A 7687-nucleotide genomic window follows, 5' to 3' on the forward strand; every position below is an offset into this window, starting at 1 on the left:
AACCAAAGTGAACATAAATACTGATATTTTAGAGACTATGAAAAGCTGGTGGGAGCCCCTTATTAGGAACTCTGGCCCACAAAACCCAAGCCAGTCACATGTGCCACATACTCAAGGTCAGTCCCAGAACCTCAAAATGCTCCAGGAAAAGAATATTGAATATTTCTACCTTTGATGATTTCCTTGGGATGGTCTAAAACTAATAATGGAGGAAGAAAGAAATGGAGGGATAAAGAGAGGGCAGGTGGAAGACAAAATTAAGGAGGGAAGAGGAGAGAGGATAAAAAACAGGAAAGAGAGACCAATGGGTGTCCAGGTAATGGGTAGACTGCTGTGCATCCTAGAAAAGAAGGGTATTCGGAAAAAAAAAAAAAACATATAATATCACCTTAGAAAATAACCAGATTTTTGAGGGACAAAAGCAAACATTATCCTAAAAGAATATGGCAAATATCTGGCCATGTGATTAAAATATCCCTGAACATTTTTGGCTTAGCTGGGTTAGATATTTTTATGAGTGTATAGTTTCAACAAAAATTCTCCTCCTTGATGTTTCTCAATCCTGTTTGTATCCACTTAAGTTCTTGGTGTTAGTTTTGTGTCTGAGTCCTTTTTTTGGGGAGGATACTTCACTATCTTGGGATCCCTGAGTCAATAATAGCATAAGCCCCAGGACACAGGGCAATCGATGCTGCCACCACAGCTAAAGAACTCACCTATGCTGTAAAACTGTACCTAAATTTTTTCTTTTAGAATTTAAGTCAGCATACTATAGTAATGTATACATATCTAAATTTAGGGCTGCACAATTCACAATACCAAATCACGGAACCAGCCTAGGTGTCCTTCAATGGATTAATGGATTAAAAGAAAATATGGCATTATACACAATGACATTTAAAAAAAATTTTAATAGTTGTAGATGGACAGACAGCATGCCTTTATTTTATTTATTTATTATTTTTTTATGTGGTACTGAGGATCAAACCTAGTGCCTCACACATGCTAGGCAAGTGCTCTGAGCTACACCCCAGCTCCACACAATGATATTTTATTCAGCCATAAAGATAAATAAGATTAGGTCATTTGAAGGAAAAGGGGTAGAACTTGAGAACATTACATTAAGTGAAATAAGCCAAATTCAGAAAGTCAAGCATCACATGTTTTCTCTCATATGTGGAAGTTAGTGAGGAAAGAGGAAAATAAAAATTGGGGGCAGGCGAGATCTCATGAAAATCAAAGGGAAATCAGTAGAGTAGAGGAAAGGCACAAGGGGGAGGGAGAAGAAGAGAGGAAGGGGAAATACTGGGGAAGGATATTGACTAAATTATATTACTATATTGTATGCATATATGAATAGGTAAAAACAAATCCCACCATTATTAATAATTATAATGTACCAGTATAAAATACAGAAAAAATAAATTTGTCTTTTAGAGTTTGAGTGATGGATGGTTGCATTATGATGTCCTTGAACACATCTATATTATAAGCATTCATAAATACCTCCTCCATGGTAAGCAGTTCAATTGCCCTTTTTTCCTGAATTCTTGAAGATTGAGGTCTGTTGCCTGGTTTAAAAGATCCTAAAATGTGAATCCAGTGTCAGATGTCTTATGTCTTACAGGCCAAAAACAATAGAAAACACATCCAGGATTTTCTTTGGAGGAGAATGAATATAATTCTGCTATTATCCTTAATGAGGTATTTTTTTTTTTTTTTGTCCCCAGGAAAAGATAAAAAAAGGAATTCTGGTATAGATAAAATGTTTAAATGAGAGGGGAAAGTGAAAGCATTTAAATCACTCTGAAACTAGATAATGGTAAATTATAACAGCTTCAAACAATTACTTAGTTTTTAGGAAAAACATTTACCATGGCAACCACTGCATCAAATTGCTCTTAAACAGGTCCCAAGCCATATACATACACACAAAAAAAAGAAGAAGAAGAAGAAGAAAGAAAAAATTTATCTCCTAGATTCACCAATATCTGTTCAGTCTGTAGGCAAGGAGGTAGTCAACAGCAGCATGGTTACACAAACATTATTAATGCACCCCACACTTTCCTCCTGACACCACACTTCATTCATACCATTTTATAGATGTGCTCATGATGGTGGGACCAGTTTTATTGTCTTCATCTCCTTTCTGACATTACAATCGGGGCTCCGGGACTATTTGACCACGAAATAGGTCTTTAGCAAATAGCATGCAGGGATTCTTCCTTCCAGAGGATCACTCAAATAGTGTTACTTTCCTTTTAATCAACCTGTATTGATTGTAAATATTAATGGAGTTTAAAGTGATATTTCCATACGTGCATATAACACACACTGATCAAATCCAACCACCCAGAGTTGGAAATGTAGCTTGGTCAGTGGTAGATCACTTGCCTAACATGAGCAAGGCCCAGGGCTTCATCCCAAATAACACATACACACACAATAAATAAATAAGTAAACTGTCCTCCTACCCTTTTCCACCCCTTTCTCCTCTTCCCAATCATTATTGTACTTTCAGGTCAACTTATTTTAGCTTCCACATCTCAGAGAACATGCAGTACTTGTTCTCCCATGTCTGGCTTATTTCAGTAACATGCTGTCTTAAATCCATCTATTTGCACAAAGTACATCATTTCACTTTAGACTGAATAATACTCCATTGTGTGTATATACCATGTTTTCTTTATTCATTCATCTATTGATAGATCAATAGTGTCAACATTCTTATTTTCCATACTTTGATTTGATATTATAAATGAAAATATGCAAGGATCTTAAGAAAATAATCTTACACGTAGACAAAGATACAAGAATGAAGATAAACAGCACAGCATGTAATAGCCAAAGAACTAGAACATGCTCTGACTCTTTTATTTTTATTAGAACAGCATAAAAATAATCAGAATAATGGGGTAAGACCCTGAACTGGGGAGCCAGGCTAACTGGCTTTAAGTTCTGGCTCTGCCACCTTCTAGTTGAGTGACCTCTTTTTCTGTTTCTCAACTGTAAAATGGGGATCATAATACCTATATGTAGGCATTATATAAGATGTTTCAGGAATCAAATAATCATTTATTTATCTCCTTCTTGGACAGGATAAGTGTGCAGTGTTAGTGGCATATTCACAGTTTTCCTTCGTAGAATATTTACACAGCAGATGGAGAAAGAAGTCAGATGTGTGGGAGACAGGACAAAACTGGAGTTATAGATTTGGGAGTCATCAGTTGAAAGGCAAATTTTGAGTTCATAAAAATTGATAAGCACTTGCAGGCAAAGCATAATAAGAAAAAATAGCATTGTTTGAACCAGCATGTCACTTCCACTCCAAGTAGAAATGTTAGAGAAGCACTCACAACATGAAGTACAAATGTATATAGCAACATTGTAACTGTAAAATGTTTTTAATTGTTTTTTTAAAAAAGTAAATGACAGCAGAATGCATTACAATTCTCATTACACATATACAGCACAATTTTTCATATCTCTGGTTGTATATGAAGTATGTTGACATCAATTCGTGTCTTCATACATGTACTTTGGATAATGATGTCTATCACATTCCACCATCCTTGCTAATCCCCTGCCCCTTCCCTTTCCCTCCCACCCCTCTGCCCTATCTAGAATTCATTTATTCCTCCCATGCTCCCCCTCCCTACCCCACTATGAGTCAGCCTCCTTATATCAGAGAAAACATTCGGCATTTGTTTTTTGGGGATTGGCTAACTTCACTTAGCATTATACTGTAAAATTTTTTAAATCACCATATTTCCATCAACAGGAAAAGGGATCAATGGATTGTATATAGGATCCATGCTGAACTACACACCACCAGAGAAACTAAACTTAACAACATGAGCCAATCTCACAAATAAAAATTCAAGCAAAGAATCGGGTTGAAGATGACTATTTCAATTATGTAGCACTAATAGAACTGAGGGAAAGAATGGCTTCTGAGATACAAGAATAAACCTGAAATTATATTTAAAATATTATTGATTGCTAGTTTGTTATTAATTTTAGTGGTATTTATGGCATAATGCATAAAGGATTATTTCTTTTTTTATGATTTGCTGATTTGGTTTTAAGAGTGAACCAATTTTTAATTTGTTGGTTGTCAACATTAAGCTATCATATTATCATTCCTTGATTTCAGGAAATACAAGTGTTTAGGAGTACAATGTCATTCTGTCTACTACTCACAAGAGATTCAGGGAGAAAGCATTTAGTTATTTATTTATCTACATTGATATTACTCTGAGAAATGGGGAAGGCAGACAGGATGAAGAAAATATAGTAAAATATTCACAACTACAGACAGGTATCCAAGAAATTATGTATGCGATTCTTACATCCATCCTGAAGTTATTAAAATAAAAGCTTCCAAAGAGAAATATAATTTTTCCAGAAATAATAATATAAAATTATCATCCACTAAGTGAAATCAACCACGGATCCATACTAATGAATAAAGAAATGGAAATTTCGATGAGGAAAGCAGATAGCTATATAGTCTCCAATTGTCTCTCCACAAAACACTCAAGAATTAGAAAGCGAAGGATCAACATTTCAGAAGAGAAACCCGGCAGATACCACCTCCATTGACCAATGTTAACATCATCAAAAAAGGGGAAATCAAAATTATAGGTCACAAGAGAGGATGCAATGAAAAAAATTGCTGAATCTCTTCTGGGAGGCTTATCTCCCCAAACACAATGTCTGATCATGATGAAACATACCAGAAAAATGCAACTGAGGGACATTTTACATTTATCTTAGAAGACTGAAGGTAGTGAAAACTGAAGGTTGTTCCACACTGAGACAGACTAACAAAAGATCAAACTGTTGTCTAAATGTTTAGGTCCAGCTGGATGTGCTGGCTCAGGACTGTATTCCCAGCTCTTCAGAAGCTGCGGCAGGAATATCACAAGTGCAAAGTAATCATGGGTCACACAGTAAGATCCTGTTTCAAATTAATTAATCAAGTAATCAATTCACTAACTTATTAATTCAACAGTGGAGCCATTTGTAACAATAAAAATTAGAAATACATATAAGACATCACCAAAGTTGTATTTAACTCCACCAAAGAATGAATGGTGACTAGGGCGGAAGTAGGGTCCCTGCCAGCTAGGTCCTAGCCCTAGACTGGAGTGAGCAGCTATAGCACAGGTGGAGCTGGGCCACCAGGGGCCAGGCAGTGCTGAAAATAAGGGACACAGCCATGAAGACAAAAATCTCTTGGGTTCTTAAGACTTTTAGAGACCACTCTGCAGACAAGATCCTGCTAAAGAGGCCCTTGGCTTCAAAGTGGAATGTGGGGCCCTGTGCAGGAGAGCCCGCCCAGGTGTCATTTTGCATTTCCCTCTTTAGGTCCAGATCACTGATGGAAAAGGCACAGGGCTCCCTGAAGGCATAGGCCTCTGTGCGCATGCCTTTTGGGTATGTTGTAGCTAATGAGAAGTGGCACAGATCTCAGCTGGAACAGGGGATGCAAGGGAAAATTAATCTCGTTTTTGAGAATGGCCTGACACCTGTAGATTTTTACCTGTCCAGAAAATCCTGCATTCTTTGTCACTGAAGCTGATTTGGTGGCAGAAAATGGCTACAGAAAAAGACTTGTTCAAGTTAGAAATTCTGGTAAGTTTCAAGGGATTGTAGTAGTTGTAAAAACACAGATAAATGAACAGTACTTCCCAGTTATACAAAAGTTTACTGTGCTGGACCTTGGGATGATGTTTCTTCCAGTGGCCAACCAGATGGAAGTATCCTGCCTCATTGTTCAGTTGGTACAAGAGCAATCCAAAGAACCCACCAAGAACCCTTTCCTCAGGAGGAAACTGGCTCTGCTCTCTGACCCAGATCTCCTTCAAACTGTGCAGCAGATCTCAGAAGTTGGAAAAGTTAGAGGTTCCCTTCTGCTTCAGAAGTTTCCAAGTATCCAGCAACTAAGCAATGCGTCTATTCAAGAGCTTGAGCCAGCAGTAGGTCAAGTGGTAGCACAGCTAATCCACACCTTCTTCACCCAGTCCAGGATTACAGCTGCCCTTACATCTACTATGGTTTTTCCTTTTGACCACAAACTACAGGATCTGGTTTTCATATTTTAAAAGAAGAAGAAGAAGAAGAAAGAAGGAGGAAGAGGAGGAGGAGGAAAGAAAGAAAGAAAGAGAGGTACAGTGGCACACACCTCTAATCCCAGTGGCTAGGGAGGCTGAGGCAGGAGGATCACAAGTTCAAAGCCAGTTTCAGCAATGTAGCAAGACACTGTCTCAAAATTTTAAAAAGGTCTAGGAATGTGGCTTAATGGTCAAGGTTCCCTGGGTTCAATCTCTGGAAGAAAACAAAACAAAACATCCACCCCCCCGCCCCCCCTCAAAACCTAAGAAAATAGAGTATTTTACAACATTTAGTGAAAGCTGAGGTAGGCCGGATGGAGCCTGTGGTTGTGCAGCTTCACTGTTCTGACATTTAAGTGATTCTCAGGTGCCAATGCCCTCATTCTACAAAGATGGGAAAAGACAGCCTGAATCTTCCCAAGAGTCAGGGACTCGCAGTAAAAAGCCAGTTGGGGTAGATTTTTATGAGTGACCCTGACCTGTATCTGTCATGGAATAGACTTTCAGGTGGTGGATATATCCATCTGAAGGAAACTCACCACAATTAAGCACTGCGTATCATAAACCTCTTCCTTCTTCTTGGACTCAGATCTGTTGTTTAGGTCTGGTCCCCAAATTCCTGCACTGCCAATAACCGGGTGCACAAGGATAACAACAAAGAACGAATGGCTGTACAGTTGTTCAGAGCTTGTTGAACACTACATTTGGGCAGTCTGAGTACATATAACACAACAGTACTTTTAGTTATACACGCCAAGAGACAGTTTTTAAATACATCAAACCGTTGTATGAATTCCATCAAACACTTATAATATAAACATATTTTTCTTCCTAGAGTTTCATATCAGTTTCCCTATCATTAGTGAGAAACAATTAAAATTCCATATAAAAAGACAAATAGATTATGTTACTATACTACTCAAATCATATATTCTTGTCTCCAAACTTTTGCTGTCTTCTTGAAATGCTTCCCAAAGCACATCTTTACTTTAGGTCCCAGAATAGAAGCTCTAAAGGTTCTAGATTCAAACTCAGTAGAATCCGCTGTTAGGGTTCTGCTTGCTGCTAGATAAAGGCAGTGGGTGTGGCTTATGACCCTTCAACTTCTGCTCAGTGCAAAAATGTCACTACTATTTCCAATAGAAGCGTGGTCTGGGACAGGCCTTGTTTGAACTGCGGTCTTCGTAATGCTCTTTCTCTAGAAAAGTTCATCACTGACCACTTCTAGCCTCTCCTTGGTCCTTGGAAGGTCCGCGGGATCGTCTGTCAAGGCGATGGCCAGATGCCCAGCCTAGCAGTGTTTGGGGGCAGCGCCGCGGGCGGGGAAGGCAGGGGCTGGGAGCATAGCCCGAACTTGCCAAGGAGTGAAATGGGCGGGCCCTGGGTGGAGGTGACAAAGTGGGCAACCGGGTCGCTTGGAGAAGATGAGGCCGGAGGTGGTGGGTTGTAGTCTCTAGAGATCACCTGTGTCGCGAGCTGCAGCAGGGCGAGGTCCCTGTATAGGTGTAGTCTCCCCCCATCCCGCTAGCTCCTCCTCCAACCACCCTGTCCCTGGTCTAGGGGTCCCG

The 7687-nt window shown here is 39.1% G+C and overlaps 1 pseudogene; it reads left to right on the forward strand.

Moving 5' to 3' along the window:
- Nucleotides 1-5431: 5431 nt before the first annotated feature.
- LOC139701853 (Fanconi anemia core complex-associated protein 24 pseudogene) lies at nt 5432-6110 on the forward strand (annotated as a pseudogene).
- The last annotated feature ends 1577 nt before the right edge of the window (nt 6111-7687 follow it).

Source organism: Marmota flaviventris, chromosome 14, assembly GCF_047511675.1.
Source record: "Marmota flaviventris isolate mMarFla1 chromosome 14, mMarFla1.hap1, whole genome shotgun sequence".
Lineage (NCBI taxonomy): Eukaryota > Metazoa > Chordata > Mammalia > Rodentia > Sciuridae > Marmota > Marmota flaviventris.